Source organism: Neophocaena asiaeorientalis, unplaced genomic scaffold (genome assembly GCF_003031525.2).
Source record: "Neophocaena asiaeorientalis asiaeorientalis breed wild unplaced genomic scaffold, Neophocaena_asiaeorientalis_V1.1 scaffold371, whole genome shotgun sequence".
Taxonomy (NCBI): domain Eukaryota; kingdom Metazoa; phylum Chordata; class Mammalia; order Artiodactyla; family Phocoenidae; genus Neophocaena; species Neophocaena asiaeorientalis.
Window position 1 is genome coordinate 1,242,135 of NW_020172369.1, and position 18,738 is coordinate 1,260,872.

Genomic DNA, 18,738 nt, shown 5'->3' on the forward strand with positions numbered 1-18,738 from the left:
ATATAATATAATATAATATTAGTACTACCCAGCAAAAATCATGGTTAGCTATTACAAAATTCATTTCGTAAATGAATTTTATTCCTTGACATTGATTGCTTAATTCACCCCCACCTTTTATTATTATTAACAGCACACTGTGAATACTAATGTAACCCCAGTGGTTATATTGATTATTACCTGCCTCTATCCATTCAGCATTGTAGTTATTCTTCCTTTACTATTTAGATAGTAATGTTTTGAATCCTTCTTGCAATGATGAGCTACCCAGCATCTCTCCCAGGAAAATTTTTCTATGATCCTCTCTTGCCTCTACATATACTTCTTGAGTTATTGGCTATATTCACACCTTGTCCTGTATTCACGACATTTTCTCTTCACTCATGTCAACCCCAAATGGTCACTGTCCTCAAAATACTTTATTTCCTCAAGATACTAGTCACAGAAGGCTTTTGTGTGTGTTAGAGTTTTTATTTCCTGAAGGATTACTTATTTCTGGGATCATGTTTTGGATGATCCAAAATTGAATATTTCATATTTTCCTTCCCAAGTGTCCCTCTTCCCACTACAGGAAGATGACTTTGTTCTTGAATCTCTGGTCCTCTTGCCTTGGGCTGCCCTCCTCTCTCCAAATGCTCCCTATCCATTAATCTCCTTCTCACACATACCTCAGAGCTCAGTGTTTCTCCAAATCTATTATGCAGAACAATTCAGTTCTCTGTATCTCTGTCTTAGTCAATTGTGGCTTTTGTCCTGAAGGCTTTATTTTTCTAAACAAACATATTCTCCTTATGAGGAAATCTGTTGCCAGCTTTAAAAATAATATTCCCTCACCACCCTTAACTCACAGATAAATAAGCTATAATTCTTGTTCTCATAGCCACAGTTTATTATCAACAGTGTGATACTTTAAAATTGTGAGTCAGTTCATGTCAGTCTTCTGCTCACAACTCTTCATGGCTCCCCAGCTCACTCAGAATAAGAGTCAGGGTCTTTGCAGTGTCTACAGGACCCTCCTGGTCATCTCTCTGCCTCTTCTCTTCTCTCATTTTTTCCAACAGCACTGGCTTGTTTGCTGTTCCTTGAACCCCAAACTTATTATGTGGTTCACAGTCACTTCTGTGTACAGTTAAGCTTTTGCTAACTATCTCTGAATGACTTCCAGAAATGCTACAATCTACTACACTAGTTCACTGAACATAAAGACATGAAGATATAGGGCCAGGAGTCATGCTGTGCTGTGACTGTGTCCTTTGGTGTTCAACACCGGAAGTAGGAAGGTGGTGAGGAGGAAAAAGTGAGAAATCATCAGAGCCAGAAATTAGCTGATAAAAATTCTTCAAAATCTTTCAACTCATATATTAAAAGAAAGTGACATTTTCTCACATTTGAAAACAGTCATAAGAATTTATGTGCATTTCCTACAATAAGCCTAAACAAATTCCCTAAACTGCACTGTACTGCATTCCTTTCCTTTCTCAGTTTGTGTTCTTTTGCTGCTGAGCACAAACCTGTGCAGATGAGAGCCTACTGAATGACATTACAGATTCCTGTCCTCTAATGAGAAATAAGACAGCCCATCACTGCTACTCAGGATTCTATTTATCCGTCTTTAACTCCTATCAAGTTTCCCCATAAAATTATTCTAAAATGTCTTCCTTAATCTTAACAAAATACTAACCCACACCCATCTGATATCAGCAGCCCTCAACTGATACACAGTTATGGTTACCAACCATCCTTGTTTGACCCGGACTGAGAGGTTTTCCAGGAAGTGGGACTTTCAGTGCTAATTGGAAAAATTCTTAGTAAACTGGGACAATTTGGTTATCCTGTGTACTCTTGTCTTCTTTATCAAGAACCTAAGTGACAGCTTACGGGACTTTATCTTCTCTCTGCCATAAAATTAATCTTTGTTTCACCAATCTACTGATAATTTATTCCTACTTGGGGAAAAATTATTTTTCCTTCTTTCCAAATATGGTGCCTACAGCTGTGTCCCGACATTGGTCCTTTTCTTTGGAATCTTGCCTTGTCAGCCAATATCTCCTTTATGTCATTTTAAATGTTTCACTTTCACCAAGGCTCTTCTCTCCTATAAACACACAGCTTCCCGTGACCTTTTTCCCCTTAAGCTATCAGTCTATCTCTTTCCCTTGTACAACAGATTTCTTGAGAGTATGTTAAGAACTCTGAATGAACTCTTTCATTATCCCTTCTCTTGCTTCTGTCTTCAGCATTTCACCAAAACAGTTCTCTTAAGATAGGCAACAACTGCCATGTGGTTCAACCAGTGGTCTTTGTTAATTTTATCCTTTCACTCTTTTGGAGTCTCTGATGCATTTTTCCTTGTTGATTTTTCTTCTTGAAATGCTTTTCTGCCTTGGCTTCTTTACACTGCCCCACCCTGATGCTCCTTTCAGGTCTTTGAGTCTTTTTTTCTGTTTCCTCTACTGAGTTCTTTTTCTATTCCCATCGTCTAAAAGTTAGTGTTCTTCAGTGTTTCGCACTTAATCTTTTCTCTCTATATTCTACTAGTTGTCCACTTGATCTATTTTTATGAATTTAACAATTATTTCAAAAGTGATTCCAAATCCTGCATTTTTATATCCAGACTTTGAGACTGAAACTTTTACTCCTAGATATACCTTGGATGTCTTTAACCAGAAATCCTTCTGAACTCTAACCTTAGCATGAACTAAACCTGAGTTTAGGATATTTTCTCCACCATCCCCGCTACCCCTCACAGAAGAAAATTCCTCTTCCTGAGTCCTGTTTTTTATTTTTTTATATTTTTTAAATTATACACTTGTTTTTATGGATATCTGTGCTTAAAAACTCAAGATTACTTTTCTCCAGCTAAAGGATTTAATCAATTGTCAAACTTCATGGAATCTTTTGTATCTGTTTTTTTAAATTGAGGTATAGTTGATGCACAATATTATATAAGTTACAGATATACAATATAGTGATTCACAAATTTTAAAGGTTTTACTTCATTTATAGTTCTTATAATACATTGGCTGTATTCCCCATGTTGTACAATATATCCTTGTAGCTTATTTATCGCTAGTAGCTTGTACCTCTTAAGCCCCTACAGCTATACTGCCCCTCCCCTCTTGATATTTTTTTAATTCCACTCCTCCTGCAACTACCACTTTAGGTTAGGTCCTTAGGACATCATATTGGTCTCACACCCCAGATAGTATTCCCATCTCTGCTCTTCCACCACCAATCCATTCTGCACTCTGCTTGCTTAGACTACCTTTCAAGTTCCTCTAAAATATGATCTACAACTACTTTTTAAAACCCTTACCCCTCAACATATCTGTAGATGTGAAACTAGAAGAGCACTTGGAGAAAAGCTAGCTATTCCTCAATATCTCCTTTGATAAATCAGTGCACTTCCCTTTGCCCATGCTTTTCTCTCCATCTAGCATGACACTATCCCATTGGACTTTTAAAATTCATGTTGATATTTTTTTCACTAATACTTTTAAATCCTTCATTATCTGTGGTCTTCTCACTTACTCCTATTACTTTATTTTCTTATCTTCATGGTACAAGCCATACAATGTCCTTATGAAATTAAAATTCTGAGATGGCAGAGACTGTTTAAGGTAATTTCATATGCTCTTTACAGTGACTTATGCTCAGCTGATCCTCAATGTTTGTTACAATGTATTTATTTATTTTAATTTTATATGTTCCAGGCCTGAAAAATTATTTCAGAAGCTTATGTTATATGAAATAAAATATTTTTAATTGAAGTGTAGTTGATTTACAATATTATTTTCAGGTGGACAGCATAGTGATTCAATAGTTTTATAGATTATATTCTATTTAAAAATATTATAAAATATAATATTCCTTGTGCTGTACAATAAATATATCCTTGTAGCTTATTTATTTTATACATAGTAGTTTGTGCCTCTTAATCACCTACCCCATGTTACCTTTGCCACCTGTCCTCGCCCCAGTGGTAACCACTAGTTTGTTCTCTATATCTGTGACCCTCTGTTTTGTTATATTCATTCATTTGTTTTACTTTTTAGATTCCATATACAAGAGATAACATACAGTATTTGTCTTTCTGACTTATTTCACTAAGCATAATATCCTCTAGGGTATCCATGTTGTTCAAATGGTGAAACTTTTATTCTTTTATGAGTGAGTAATATTCCATTGTTTATATACCACATCATTTTTATCTATTCATCTGTTGATGGACTCTTAGGTTGCTTCCATATCTGGACTACAATAAATAATGCTGCAATGAACATTGGGGTGCATGAATCTTTTCCAATTAGTGTTTCGTTTTCTTTGCATATATATCCAGGAGTAAAATTGCTGGATCATACGATAATTCTATGTTTAGTTTTCTGAGGAGGCTTCATACTGTTTTCCCTAGTGGCTGCACCAATTTACAGTCCCTACAACAGTGTACAAGTGTTCCCTTTTCTCCATATCCTTGCCAACATTTGTTGTTTCTCTTTCTTTTTATTCTTTTTGACTATAGCCACAGGTGTGAGGTGATATCTCATTGTGGTTTTGATTTGCATTTCCTGATGATTAGAGTTTGAGCATCTTTTCATGTGGTTGTTGATCATCTGTATGTATTCTTTGGAAAAATGTCTATTCAGGTCTTCTGCTTATTTTTAAAATCAGGTTATTTGGGTTTTTTGATATTGAGCTGTATGAGCTGTTTATATATTTTGCATATTAACCCCTTATCGGACACATAATTTGTGAATATTTTTTCCCATTCAGTAGATTGTCTTCATTTTGTTGATGATCTCCTTTGTTGTGCAAAAGCTTTTAAGTTTAATTAGGTCTCATTTGTTTATTTTTGCTTTTGTTTCCTTTGCCTTAGGCAACAGTGTCAAAAAATATTGCTACGATTTATGTCAAAGAGTCTTCCGTCTATTTTTTTTCTAGGAGTATTATGGTTTCTGGTCTTACATTTAGGTCTTTAATCCATTTAAATTTTATTTTTTTATATGGTGTGAGAAAATGTTCTAATTTCATTCTATTACATATAGCTGTCAAAATTTCCCAGCACCACTTACTGGAGACTGTCTTTTCTCCATTGTATAGTCTTGCACCCTTTGCCATAGAATAATTGACCATAAGTGTGTGGGTTTGTTTCTGGGTTCTCCATTCTCTTCCATTGATCTATGTGTCTGTTTTTGTGCCAGAACCATACTGTTTTGATTACTGTAGCTTTGTAGTATAGCCTGAAGTCAGAGAGCATGGTACCTCCAGCTTTCTTCTTTCTCAAGATTGCTTGGGCTATTCAGGGTCTTTTGTGGTTCCATATAAATTTTAGGATTATTTATTCTAGTTCTATGAAAAATGTCATGGGTGTTTTGATAGGAATTGAATTAAGCCTGTAGATTTCTTTGGGTAATATTGACATTTTAGCAATATTAATTATTCCAATCAATGAACATAGGATATATTTCCATTTACATGTATCACCTTCAATTTTCTTCATCAATGTCTTATAGTTTTCAGAGCATAGGTGTTTAACCTCCTTGGTTAAGTTTATTCCTAGGTATTTTATTCCTTTTCATGTGATTTTAAATGGAATTGTTTTCTTGCTTTGTCTTTATGATAGTTCACTACAGTGTATGAAAAGCAGCAGGTTTCTGTATATTATTCTTGTATCCTATAATTTTACTGAATTTGTTTATTAGGTCTAAGAGTTTTTTCTTGGAGACTTTAGGGTTTTCTATATAAAGTATCATGTCATCAGCAAATAGTGACAGCTTCCCTTCTTCCCTTGCAATTTATATGCCTTTCTATTTTTTTTCTTGTCTGATGCTGTGGCTAGGACTTCTAATACTATGTTAAATAGAAGTGGTGTGAGTGAGCTTCCATGTCATGGTCCTGACTTTAGATGAAAAAAATTCAGCTTTTCACTATTCAGTATGTTAACTGAGAGTTTTTCATAAATGGCCTTTGTTATGTGGAGATATGTGCCCTCTTATACCAAATTTACTAAGTGTTTTTATCATGAAAGAATGCTAAATTTTGTCAAATACTTTTTTTTGCTTCTATTGACATGATTATGGATTTTAATCCTTCTTTTTATTAATGGGGTTTATCTCATTGATTGATTTGCAGGTATTGAACCATCTTTGTATCCCTAGAATAAATCCCACTTGATCATGGTGTATGATTCTTTTTATGTATTGTTGAATTCAGTTTGCTAATTTTTTGAGTATTTTTAACTTTTTTTGTGTGTGTGTGGTACACGGGCCTCTCACTGTTGTGGCCTCTCCCGTTGAGGGGCACAGGCTCCAGACGTGCAGGCTCAGTGGCTATGGCTCGTGGGCCCAGCCGCTCTGTGGCATGTGGGATCTTCCCAGATCAGGGCATTAATCCATTTCCCCTGCATCAGCAGGCGGACTCTCAACCACTGTGCCACCAGGGAAGCCCAAGTATTTTTAACTTTTTAAAAGTATTTTTGCTTCTATATTATCAGATATATTGGCCTTTAATTTTCTTTTTTTTTGTAGTGTCTTTTTCTGGTTTTGGTATCAGATAATTGTGACCTTTTAGTTTGGAAGTGTTCTCTCCTCTTCAATCTTTTGGAATAGTTTGAAAGGAATAGGTACTAAATCTTCTTTATATGTTTGGTAGAATTTCCCTGTGAAGCCATCTGTTTCTGAAATTTTGTTTGCTAGGAATTTTTTCATTACTAATTCAGTTTCACAAATAGTGATTCGTCTGTTCATATTATCTATTTCTTCCTGATTCAGTCTTAGAAGATTGTGTGTTTCTAGAAATTTATCCATTTCTTTTAGCTTGTCCAATATTTTGGCATATAACTGTTTGTAGTATTCTCTTATTTTTTTTAAACATCTTTATTGGAGTATAATTGCTTTACAATTGTGTGTTAGTTTCTGCTTTATAACAAAGTGAACCAGTTATACATATACATAAGTCCCCATATCTCTTCCCTTTTGCATCTCCCTCCCTCCCACCCTCCCTATCCCACCCCCTACGTGGTCACAAAGCACTGAGCTGATCACCCTATGCTATGCAGCTCCTTCCCATTAGCTATCTTTTTTACGTTTGGTAGTGTATATATGTCCATGCCACTCTCTCACTTTGTCCAAGCTTACCCTTCCCCCTCCCCATATCCTCAAGTAGGACTGTATCTTTATTCCCATCTTGCCCCTAGGTTCTTCTGACCATTTTTTTCTTTTTAGATTCCATATATATGTGTTAGCATACAGTATTTGTCTTTCTCTTTCTGACTTACTTCACTCTGTATGACAGTCTCTAGGTCCATCCACCTCACTACAAATAACTCAGTTTCATTCCTTTTTATGGCTGAGTAATATTCCATTGTATATATGTGCCACATCTTCTTTATCCATTCATTTCTTGATGGACACTTAGTTTGCTTCCATGTCCTGGCTATTGTAAATAGAGCAACATAATTAATCGTTAGAGAAATGCAAATCAAAACTACAATGAGATATCATCTCACACCGGTCAGAATGGCCATCATCAAAAAATCTACAAACAATAAATGTGGGAGAGGGTGTGGAGAAAAGGGAACCCTCTTGCACTATTGGTGGGAATGTAAATTGATACAGCCACTACGGAGAACAGTATGGAGATTCCTTAAAAAACTAAAAATAGAACTACCATACCACCCAGCAATCCCACTACTGGGCATATATCCTGAGAAAACCATAATTCAAAACGAGTCATGTACAAAAATGTTCACTGTAGTATTCTCTTATGGTTTATTTTTTTTTTTTGTATTTCTGTGATATTGTTGTAATTGCTCCTCTTTCATTTCTTACTTTGCTTATTTGGGTTCTCTTTATTCTTATTGTTTTTTAAAAAAATTATTGGAGTATGGTTGATTTACAGTGTTGTGTTAGTTTCAGGTGAACCAGTTATACATATATCTATTCTTTTTCAAATTATTTTCCCATTTAGGTTATTATAGAATATTGAACTGAATTCCCTGTGCTATACAATAGGTCCTTGTTGTTTCACATTGTTTTTTTAATGACATGTTGTTTAGTCTCCATGTGTTTGTATTTTCCCCATTTTCTCCCTGTAAACCATTTCTAGTTGCATACTGCTGTGGTCAGAAAAAAGTGCTTGGTATAATTTCTATGCTCTTAAATTTGTTGAGACTTGTTTTGTGGCCTAGCATGTGATCTATACTGGAGAAAATTCCATGTGCTCTTGAAAAGAATGTGTATTCTCCTGTTTTTGAATGGAATGCCCTGTAATTATCAAGTCCAACTGGTCTAGCATGTCATTTAAGAGCACTGTTTCCTTATTGGTTCTCCATCTGGATGATGTTTCCATTGATGTAAGTGGGGTGTTAAAGTCCCCTATTATTGTGTTATTGTCAATTCCTTTCTTTATGTCTGTTAATATTTGCTTTATATATTTAGATGCTCCTATATTAGTTGCATATTAATAAATGTTAAATCCTCTTCTTGTATTGATCCCTTTATCACTATATAATGCCCTCCTTTATTTTTTATTATAGACTTTTTAAAAAAGACTCTTTTCTGATATGAGTGTTGCTAACTCAGCTTTCCTGTCATTTCCATTTGCATAAAGTATCTTTTTCCATCCTCTCATTTTCAGTCTGTGTGTGTCTTTAGCTCTGGGTGAGTCTCCTGTAAGCAGCATATTGATGGATCTTGTTTTTTATTCAATCAGCCACCCTATGTCTTTTGATTGGAGCATTTAGTCCAATGATATTTAAAATGATTATTGATAGGTATGTTACAGTTGCCACTTCGTTACTTGTTTTATGGTTGTTTGTGTAGTTCTTCTCTGTTCTTTTCATATTCTTTTAATTTCTTCCCTTGTGATTTGATGAAGTGCTATGCTGGGTTCATTTCTCTCTACTTTTTGTATATCAATTGTAGTTTTTGATTTGTGGTTACCATGGGGTTCACATATATTGACCCATAACTATATCTACTTTTTAAAAATGATAAGTCATTTAAGTTCAAACATGTTCTAAAAGATCTGTATTTTAACTTCCCTTCCCCATGTTTTGTGTTTGTAATGTCATATTTTACATTTTCATGTGTATCCTTTGACACTTGATTGTAGTTACAGTTGATTTTACAGTTTTTGTCTTTTAATCTTTGCACTAGCTTTTAGGTGGCTGATCCACGGCTTTTACTATATATTTGCCTTTACTATTGGGATTTTTCTTTTTCTATAAATGTATTTATATGTTTAAATACATATAAATATATGTATTTATTGTTATTGTTCCTTTTTCACTTAAAGATGACCTTTTAACACTTCTTTTAATGTTGGTTTAGTATTAATGGACTCTTAGTTTTTGCTTGTCTGAGAAGCTATTTATCTCTCCTTCAATACTGAACACTAATCCTGCTCAGTAGAATGACCTAGGTTTTAGACTTTTCCATTTAAGCACTTTAAAAATATCATGCAAATTTCTTCTGGCCTGCAAAGTTTCTGCAAAAAGAAAATCAGTCAATAGCCTTATGGGGTCTCCCTTGTATGCAACTCTGTTTTTCTCTTTCTACCTTTAGAATTCTCTCTTTATATTTAACTTTTGTCATTTTAATTATGATATGTCTTGGTGTGGGTCTCTTTGTGTTCATCTTGTTTGGGAATTCCTGTGCTTCCTGTACCTGGAAACCTGTTTCCTTCTTCAGCTTGGGGAAGTTTTCAGTCATAATTTTATCAAATTTATTTTCAATCCTTTTCTCTCTGTCTTCTCCTTCTAGGAATCCTTTAATGTGAATGTAGTATGCTTGAAGTTCTCCCTGTTGTTCCTTAAACTATTTTCATTATTAAATTTGTTTTTCTTTTTGATACTCTGATTTGGTGACTTCCATTATTCTCTCTTCCACATCACTTTTTTTTTTTTAAACATCTTTATTGGGGTATAATTGCTTTACAATGGTGTGTTAGTTTCTGCTTTATAACAAAGTGAATCAGCTATACATATACATATGTTCCCATATGTCTTCCCTCTTGCATCTCCCTCCCTCCCACTCTCCCCATCCCACCCCTCCAGGCTGTCACAAAGCTCCGAGCTAATATCCCTGTGCCTTGCGGCTGCTTCCCCCTAGCTATCTACCTTACTACGTTTGTTAGTGTGTATATGTCCATGACTCTCTCTCACCCTGTCAAAACTCACCCTTCCCCCTCCCCATATCCTCAAGTCCGTTCTCCAGTAGGTCTGCGTCTTTATTCCTGTCTTACCCCTAGGTTCTTCATGACATTTTTTTCCCTTAAATTCCATATATATGTGTTAGCATACGGTATTTGTCTTTTTCTTTCTGACTTACTTCACTCTGTATGACAGACTCTAGGTCTATCCATCTCATTACAAATAGCTCAATTTCATTTCTTTTTAAGGCTGAGTAATATTCCATTGTGTATATGTGCCACATCTTCTTTATCCATTCATCCGATGATGGGCGCTTAGGTTCTTTCCATCTCCGGGCTATTGTAAATAGAGCTGCAATGAACATTTTGGTACATGACTCTTTTTGAATTTTGGTTTTCTCAGGGTATATGCCCAGTAGTGGGATTGCTGGGTCATATGGTAATTCTATTTGTAGTTTTTTAAGGAACCTCCATACTGTTCTCCATAGTGGCTGAACCAATTCACATTCCCACCAGCAGTGCAAGAGTGTCCCCTTTTCTCCACACCCTCTCCAGCATTTATTGTTTCTAGACCACATCACTTTTGTGTTCTTCTGTATCATCTAGTCTGCTGTTAATTCCTTCTACTGTGTTATTCATTTCAGTTATTATATTCTTCAGTTCTGTTTCCTAGTTCCTTGTTAACATTCTTACTGTGTTAATATATTCTTTTCCTATTTCAGTTAGGATTCTTATTACTATTTCTTTGAACACTTTATTTAGTATATTATTTATCAGTGTTTCATTAATTGTTTTTTCAGGCATTTTTTTTCTTGCTCTTTCATTTGAAACAATTTCTGATATCTTCTCTTTTGCTTAACTTTCTTTGAGATATTAGATGAAATTTAGTGAAATGGTTACCTAGTCCAGTCTTGAAGGGGCGTCCTTGTTTGTGAGCATCTTTATACATTCTGCATGTGCCCAGTAGCTTTGGTGGGAAAGCTGGATCTGACATGAGCATGAGTCATGTCTTCCCCCAGGGTGTGGTGGTAGCTAACACCTTGGTTGGCAGTGAGGCTGGAGATGGAGGGGCTATAGTCAGAGGCAGGTGTGTCTAGGGTTTCTTCTCTGCTCAGTGGCAACACCACCTTAATGGGGGCAGGGTCAGTTCCCAAGTTGCTGGAACAGAAGCCCTGAGGGTCAGATCTGAGCTGGTTCTCTTCTCTTTAATTTTGTGCTTTCCCTTCTCCCAGCACTGACATCTTTGCCCCAGAGGGGTGAAGTGCTGGAGCAAGGGGAGCTGGAGGTGGCACAAGGTGTGCATCAGGGTACACACTGGGACAGTCCTGGTATACCAGTCAGAGTTCTAGGCCACTCCTGATCTACCACCTCCATGAACTCCAGTAATGGCTGCCCTCACACAGTTCAGATGTCATCCCAAGTCCAAGCCAGCTTCATTCCCCACAGCTGTGCACTCTCCTTGGCAAAGGCAGCCTTTGCCCTATTGGGAAGCTGCACTGCAGAGAAAGAGGGGCTGGAATGGGCACCTGGCATGGGCCAGGGCATGTGCAGGGGTGGTCTAGGAAACTGGCCAGAGCCCTGGGCAATTTCAATCTGCTTCCTCTGCATTGTTTTAGGAGTAAGGAGTAGTGGGCATGCTCATGCTTTTCATGCATGGAGTCTGTGTTTCTTACAGTCCTACTGTTAGTCTCACTGGTTTTCAAACCAGTCAAGGGGATTCATCTTCTGGGTGTTGGATCCCAGGACTGGGGCACCCAATGTGGTTTCAGCTACTCAATTCCTAGGGAGGATCTCTGAGCCCATGATATACCCTTCCTTTGTCCCTTCCCAGGAGTGTTATTCTGATCTGACTGCTTCTTTTCCATTCCTACCCAGCCTCTTGTGGATCTTTCCTTACAGCCTTGGTTGTATAAGTGTCTTTCCTCTAGTCTCCAGTTTGCTTTCTGTGAAAATTGTTTCACATGTAGATGTACTTTTGATGTGTTCATGGGAGTAGGTGAGCTCCGTGTCCTCCTACTCTACCATCTTGATTTCCTTTGAATTTGTTGATTTTAAAGAAAAAAGTATAGATGAAGCAAATAGTCACCAGGTGGCAGTGCTACAGAACTGTGCCCAACCTGACACATTCTCTGAGGTTATTGAGATAGAAATAATTTACTAGGACATTTTCTCCCCTGAGCTATATAAAAATCACAGAATCATAGCTTTGGAAGGGAACTGAACATCCTTCAGTTCTACATTCTAGTTGTAAAGATGAGGAAATTGTGTCTCAGGGAGATTGATAAGAAGATAGAGCTAGAAAGGATTTTCAAGTTTATTTAGTTTTTTTTACAGTTAAGGACAATGATGTCATGACCAAGGAAATGTATTAATTGGAACACTTTTGATTGTGTCATAAATTAAGCACAAGTTGATTTTTAAAATTAAAAAGAAAGGAGGGGAGTTATTAGTTCAAGCATCTGAAGAAACAGGGATAGATGCAGCTTCAGGCAAGGCTGAAACCAGGGGCCCAGTCTCTTCTTTACCTCTTTATTCTGCTTTTCTCTTCGTGGCTTTATTTCAGGTTTTGAAGTAAAGAGTGACCCCCCAACCACTCTTACTTTATGCTATCTTTACTGATAGAAGAGTCTGCAAAGAAATTAATTTCCTTTTCTAATAGTTTCAACAAAAACTCTGGAATTGAGTCTCATTTAGCAGACCTGAGTCATGTTCCAGCCGGAGCAAAGAGAGGAGTGGGCTCCATTCACCTCTCTGAGGAACAAGGTTGGTTTGGGACAAGGTCAATGTATATAGTTTTTCATATACAGTTTTTCATTTCAGGAGGGTACTAGTCACTACTGAGGTGGTGACTAGGAACTGATATCTAGCCTGGGCTCCATTTGCCAAGGCATGATACATTGGAGCTGCATCTGCTTAGATGAGAAACTTTTTCTAGTTTGCCTCAGGGCATTGTATGAGTTAGTAGCAGCTTGGCTTATTATCAGAGGAATGAATTAACACTGGGTGGACCTAAACAAAAATGTCTACTCCCAATGGCAGTTTAAAAAATTACTAAATTTGATTTTAGTTTTTCAAACATTTCTCCATCTCTATTTTTGAATTGGAGGCAGGATGGTGTTATACAAAATATGTAGGTATTTAGAGGCACAATGTCTTAGGTGGGAATCTTGGTTCCACCATGTGCTAGCTGTGTGCATTTGGAAAGTGTTTTAATATATCTTGCCCTCAGTTTACTTATATGTGATGACCACATTTCAAGAAATTTGGAGGTTTAAATGAAACATGAAAGTCCAGCACAGAGCCTGGGACATAGTAGCAGCTCAGTTAATGTTAGATAATTGTGGCAGTTTTTAAACAGGAGTCCAAATTCTTTGACAGTCCTCTCAGAGAGGGATGGGGCTTATGTCCTCTTCTCCTGGATTAGGGAATGCTTGTGACTTCTTCAACCAATAGAATATGGAGAAGTGCTAGCATACGACCTCTGAACATAGGTCATACAATGTCACATAGATTCTTTCTGGGATGCAGTTTGAAATGCTTCTTAGAAACTCCCTCTTGGGACATGACCTCTTTGAATGAAGCCATCATGCTGTGAGAAGCTCAAGGTACAAAGAGAGAGAAAGGATTCCCTGCAACCTCTCAGTGGGGAGAATGTCAAAGAATTCTGGGGCTACATTTTTAAAATGTCACATGCTGTGGAAAGCACTGTGATGAGTGTGATTTTCCTTCAAGTATGTATTTCCTTGATTATTATAAAAATGTCTACAACTGTAATGGTAAAATATATGTGTCAACTTGGCTAACTTATGGTGTTTAAATAAGTAGACTTTAATAAGCAGATTACCCCTCATAATGTGGTGAGCCTCATCGAATCAGTTGAAGGTCTTAAGACCAAAGACTGAGCAAAAACTCTTAAGCTGAATTTGAACCTAAGACTACAATGTCTACTCTTACTTGACTTTCCTGCCTGCTATGAATTTTAGACTTGCCAGCCCCACAGCTGCATGAGGCATTTCCTAAAAATCTCTCTCTTCCCATATATATATATATATATATAACATAGTAATAACAAAAGCACATAAATCTTTACATGGAATAACTTCATTTCCATTATCAGAGTATGTGAATACTTGATATCTGAACACATACTTTATAACTTAGTTCTTTTGCAGTTATTATTCTATGTTAAATTTTGTAGCCCCAATACGTATGTAAGCCCCATGTCTCATAATGTTAATCTTTTATCTCCCATAACTCCCACTGTGTAGAACTCAGCTCAGTAAGTCTCTGATGACTATTTTTTGACAGTGTGTGAACAAGTTTGCCATGAGGAGAGTAAAACTATCACTTTGAGGACTGTGCACCTGCCTAATCCCATTCTTTACTGACATTTTTGGTTTCATTGTCTCATTGAATCATTATGTAAATATCATTTTTGTGAAATTAGTATTTGCAGGTAGGTGTGGGGATCATAGTTGCCCCTGATTACATAGCGATTTGTAGTCTGATGATTGGAGATGTTAGGTGACATTTATAAGTGTCCTCTTGAGGGACTATATCAAGGATGCAGCTCATGATATAATGAATTGACTCAAGTCATCCATCCTCTTCCCACTCTTCACTGATTTTTATGACTCCTGTGTCTAGCTGTCTTCATTTGCCTCATTTGAGCCTATCTGATGGAATCGATCTTCCCCCAAATTTCTATGCAATTCTATTAAAATGTTCTGAGTTTTGTTAAATTATACTGAACTTTTAAGAGGAGAAGCAATGCAAAAACTAACCAAGAATCAGAAGACCTAGACACTGGTTCCGGGTGTTGGCTCTTTAAACTGAGAGGGGTCTCTAGACACACATCCTTACAGCTTCAGTTTTCATCCAAAAATGACTAGTTTGAAGATTTGGATTTTATCACTTGGTAACTACTAAATTTTTAGTTAGAAACATTTCTGAAGAAATCTTTTTGCCAAACTTCCACAGAGAGTCATTGCTAAGATGCTGCTAATAGAAAACAGCTGAGATGTGTCTAATTTATTAATTATAACCAGCTGCAGGAAAAGGAAAATAGCTACTAGAAGGTAGGATGGAGAAATGAATGTTCAGAAAGTAAAAAAAGAGTAATATATATCCTCTAGATATAAGGGTGACTGGGTAATTGACCCTGAGCTGTAAGAGAGAGTATAACAAAAGCATAAACTGTAGCTGGAAAAGAAGACCAAAGTTCTCTTTTAGGACTTTATTCAACTAAACAATCAGTTGGAGCTGCAATAGTACTGCAAGAATTCTTCCATCCGATGAAGAGACAAAGATTTGGTGGCATTACCTTTATTGGTTAACAGAAGACTGTTCTAGAGTGATGTGGATCTCCATGAATCTGTCTAGGATCTTTAGAATAAAAGGTCTCAGGACTGCTTCAGATAAAGGTGGAACAACTTCTCTTCCTCCATCCCCCCATAATAAGCCCTTGCCTGTTTTTTTTCTAATATTATTTCTGAACCAGTGGACATGAGACCTTTCTGAAGACCTGACCCATTGACTACTCTATGCCTTGCCTTTTAGTTTCAGGTCTCATTGGCATTACCACCTACGCAGTGGGCATCTTCAGGATCCTAACTGATCTGGAGTCCTGTATGGGCAGTCAGTTTCCTGACAAGGACAGTCCATGCTATTAAAAATCAGTTATGTTCATCTGCATCTGTTTGGAAGCAGGAAATTCCCTTTACCAGGTTACTGGGAGGACACCTGTGGCACTCTACAATCAATAAATTTCAAAGCTTGTTCTAAGCAGAAAATTATTGTTGAAAATGTGGGATTTCTTTTTACATCTGATTATGGAGAGCCTATGAAGTGCCAGGCTCTTCATATGCATCTTGCATATTTCTCACAGTAACTTTGAAAGTAGATATTGTTATGCACATTTGACAAAGAAGAAATTGAATTTCAAAGAGCTTAAGATGTCAGAGTTGAGAGGTAATGGAAAGTGTCATCAGTGTTCAAGCCCAGTTTGGCTAACTCTTTCTCCTACACTGTTAAGCCTGCATGGCTCTGAATGAGTCAATTAGTTTTGTGTGCTTTTTATCATGACTACAATACAAATTGTAATTCTTGTATATAAGATTGTTCTTTATTTGATGTAATGTATTTACTATGGTCTAGAACTTGTAAGGCTCAAGTTTTTTTTATTTTTTTTATTTTTTAATGAATAGATTTATTTTTTATTTATATATTTTAAAATAAAAATTGTATATATATCTAAGGTGTACATCATGATGATTTGATATACATATACATGGTGAAATAAGTAGTAGAGTCAAGCAAATTAACATATCATCTCCTCACATAGCATTTTGTCCAGTGAGTGCACCTGATATCTATTTTCTTAGCATATTTTCTGGTTGACACAGTATTATTAAGTATAGTCATCATGCCTGTACATTAGATCTCTAGACTTATTTGCCCTGGTTTTCAGTTAGAACTCAGTGCTTGCCCAATTAGACCAAGCAGTTTTCCAACTCCTGCATATGGTGTTTGAGAATCCCTAGGATGTTCTGAAGACAGATTGTCAAGATGACATGCTATAAACCTAACATTGGCATACCTTTATGGAAATTGATAAGACTAATGATTATAAAACTACATTAAAAGAATTGCACAGAACTTGAATTATGTAAATAACCAATCTTCCCTCACAATGATGTTTCTTGGTCATCAATTCTGCCTTTTTTTTTTTTTTTAACTTACTTTTTTTAAAAAAAATTTTTTTAAAAACATCTTTATTGGGGTATAATTGCTTTACAATGGTGTGTTAGTTTCTGCTTTATAACAAAGTGAATCAGTTATACATATACATATGTTCCCATATGTCTTCCCTCTTGCGTCTCCCTCCCTCCCACTCTCCCTATCCCACCCCTCCAGGCTGTCACAAAGCACCGAGCTAATATCCCTGTGCCATGCGGCTGCTTCCCACTAGCTATCTACCTTACTACGTTTGTTAGTGTGTATATGTCCATGACTCTCTCTTGCCCAGTCAAAGCTCATCCTTCCCGCTCCCCATATCCTCAAGTCCATTCTCCAGTAGGTCTGCATCTTTATTCCTGTCTTACCCCTAGGTTCTTCATGACATTTTTCCCTTAAATTCCATATATATATGTGTTAGCATACGGTATTTGTCTTTTTCTTTCTGACTTACTTAGGTCTGAGATCTTCTGCCAGCCTTCAGTAGGTGTTCTGTAGGAGCTGTTCCACGTGTGGATGTATTTCTGGTGTATCCGTGGGGAGGAAGGCAATCTCCGCGTCTTACTCTTCCGCCATCTTCAAGCCGTTCCTCAAGGCTAAAGTTTTGATAGAATTCAAAAGATAGAACTGAAAGGTCAAATACTTGGTCTATAGAATGACTTTTTAATCACAATCACTTCATGCCTCTGAGATATTTATTTATAAGTTATTTTGCAAAGTTTCAAAATTTCAATACGCCTGATGAACAAACTGCACTTCTCTTCCCCCATTCCACATCATCAAATGTGAAGGGAGCTCATCTATTTTATTCTCCTGTTTTATGGAAGAATCACTTAATTTTCTGTTTCTGACAAACAGCATGAAACTATTCAAACAACTGTCTCTAAAATGGTAATTTTTATATTCATGGCACTTTTTGAAAATTACTGACGTATTCTCATGTGATGACTTGGATTGACAACACAGAAAAACTATTTTCTCTCCTGATTTGCTTTTTGTTGTAGACTAGGTTCTAAATGAATATGTTTACTTGAGTGTTGAAAGGTACTGTTGAAAAGATGTGAGAAAAATCCCATTTTAAGAACTATGTTACCAGATTACTTTAAATTTCTCCCAATGTGTTAATAAAATGCAGAGTTGGAGCTGGGCATTTTTGTGCTAGAGGCAATTTTTCTCTAGAGGCTTCCTTTCCCTCTGCTTTGCTTGATGGACTGTCAAATCATGGAGATTTTTTTGGAATCCCTAGAGTCAAGCTCTTTTGAAGCAGCAATTGTTTGTTGCTTATCCATGAATAAGCAAGTAAAATGGCCATCTATTTTGCTTAAGAGATCTTAATTTTCATAACCTTATTAGCTAATAATAATTGTTATGGGCAGGCACTCTGTTAAGCATTGTAATGCATTATCACAACCCCATGAGGCAGGTACTATCATTATCCTCATTTTATACAAAAGGAATCTAAGAATCAGAGATGTTGAGGACTTGCCCGATTTCATGAAGCTAGAAAATAGTGGAGCTTGAATTCGATTCAAGCTTTTCCATGGACCCAGGTCCAGGTTCTTAACCTCTATGCTCTGTTGTCACCTCAAGAGCCATGGAGCCTCCTGTATTTCTTCACAGATTTATTGAACACAAGTCTATATTCCTGAGACTCGCAAGAATAATTTAAAAAGAATTTTTGTAATACTTAAAAAATTGTGCTTGAAAGTAACGATACTGCTCCCTTGTTTCTCTCTTTCTCACTCTCTGAACAATCTGAAAGAGGTTTTAGAACCAAAATTAATTTTAAGGTTTTTTACAAAGATTTTGTTTCAGCTTTTATCCACTGCGTTTTTGGCCTGAGTACTTTGTCTT